We start from the raw sequence: 2,045 nt of genomic DNA, 5'->3' as shown, positions 1-2,045 counted from the left end.
TAGAGACGGGGTTTCACCGTGTTAGCCAGGATGGTCTTCATCTCCTGACCTTGTGATCTGCCTGCCTCAGCCTCCCAAAGTGCTGGGATTACAGGCGTGAGCCACCGCACCCGGCCGCTGCTTACTGTGTTCGAGCCTTAAAGCTGCCGTTGAGAGACCAGTGACATTCTAATTTCTGATGCTGTATATTTGACTGGTATTGTTTTCTGTACTGAAAGCTTTAGGGCATTCTCTTTGTCCTAGTGATATGAAATTTCAGAAATTATGCATTTTCCCATCTATTAAATGGGTATTTGATGGGTCCTCTTAATGTGGAAAGATATATTCTTTAGATGTAGGAAATTGTCTTCAATTTCTGAAAAATAATCTTTTAAATTTAGTTTTCTCTTTCTGGGACTACTCTTAGTCATATGCCTGTCAGTACTTGTAGGTCATTTTCCTTGGGGTGATCAGTTTCCCAAAATAGGAATTCTCTGGGAGTGAAATGCCAGGCTGCCAGTGTTTTGAGGGCCCAATAAAAGAAAATGGCTGTGAAATTTCACCATTCAATATGTGAACACTCAACCATGCATCAACTGAAAGTGGAAGCCTCAAATTCAGAGACTGTCTCTCTGGTTCAACTTCACCAGAGAATAAGTTTCTCATCATACAGGTTAGAGGGCAAAGTAATCATTTGGCTGTCTAGGGTACAGGAGGAGACATGGAGGTCACGTGGCTTCCTATAGACTTTCAACCAATTCTACTATTCTTGGTCACACCCTCACCTCCATGAAAGTTACCATGTACTTCCAAGTTCTGAACTTTTCCAGGGTCCTAGGGTTTGCTTTTTGTTGGCATTCCCTCACTGCCTGGTTTAGATTTCCTCTTCCTCAGGTTTCTTAAGTCAGTTACCATATACGCAATTGCTTTCTTTCATTAAAAAATTTCTATGCATCTGTCTCCACTACCATTTTTTCCTTGTAATATTTTACTTTTTGAACTCTTTACTCTTATTTGAGTATGATTAAGAGAGAAGAGAGAATACAGGTTTAAAGAAGCTGTATCTACTATGTCTTTAATTATTACAAGGCTATATGTAATATATATATACACAATATTATATTCAGTCTCCATAGAGACTGTCAAAAATTGCTAATGCCAACTATATTACAAGTCTTCATGGCAGGATATTGGGAAATGTTTTCAATTAGCAATAATTGTGCCTCGGATAAACCTCATTGGCTATGATACTGCCACTGTGCAAAGCTTATATGTAATACTTTAAATGTGGATTATGAGAGACTATAAGAAGAAACATTTTCAGTTGCATGAAATAAATAATCTGAACAAGAATCTTTGCCTCCTGTTATCTGAGATTTTTCATGTAAATATGCATTTTATAGCTGGAAGACCGCATAGCTTTACCATGTAGATTCATTGTTTAGCATATTTGGCAGTAAAAAACACAAAAGAAAAATGTTAAAAGTTACCATTCATACTCCCACCATTTAAAAAGAATAATTTATTATACAAAGTAAAAAGTAAAAGTACAATTCCCACTTCCAGGAAGATGGAGTAGATATTCTTTTCCCTGTTCTTCTCACTAAGAACAACTGAAAACCCTGAATATTATATACAAAACAAACATAAGAGAAGACTGATGCTGGGAGAGAGGAAAGCAGACTGGCCAGGGACCTAGGAACCTGAGGATCAACATACTGGTGAGTTTCCCGGGGTTTTCTTTTTGGCTTATATATCCCAGCCCTGGAGCTTAAAAACCTGGCTACCCAGAAACATTAACTGGCATCGACAAAGCAAACAAACAAACAAACAAACAATCCTAACAAAAGCCTGCTCTCTCTAGCAAAGAAGTAGGAAAGAGGCAACCTACCAAAACAGAAATCTTTAAGACAATATTTACCCTACTATAGCCAAACACCACAGAAAAAACTGTGTCCCCACCCTCACCTGTGCCAGCGGAGGCCACGTGACAGAGCCTAGCCTTCCTGCCTCAAGAGGCTGTCACATTTATTCCTGTGGTAGGTAACAAGGCAGGCCCCCTGCTG

At 39.1% G+C, this 2,045-nt stretch overlaps 1 non-coding gene across 1 annotated transcript; it reads right to left on the bottom strand.

Annotated features, from left to right (window-relative positions):
* Positions 1 to 1,106: 1,106 nt before the first annotated feature.
* LOC112205198 (U4 spliceosomal RNA) lies at positions 1,107 to 1,247 on the bottom strand. Its single transcript, XR_002939036.1, has one exon. It is a non-coding gene; the product is annotated as a U4 spliceosomal RNA (small nuclear RNA).
* Positions 1,248 to 2,045: the final 798 nt, after the last annotated feature.

The sequence above is a fragment of the Pan troglodytes genome, chromosome 10 (assembly GCF_028858775.2).
Source record: "Pan troglodytes isolate AG18354 chromosome 10, NHGRI_mPanTro3-v2.0_pri, whole genome shotgun sequence".
Lineage (NCBI taxonomy): Eukaryota > Metazoa > Chordata > Mammalia > Primates > Hominidae > Pan > Pan troglodytes.
This window is presented reverse-complemented; position numbering and strand designations above follow the sequence as displayed.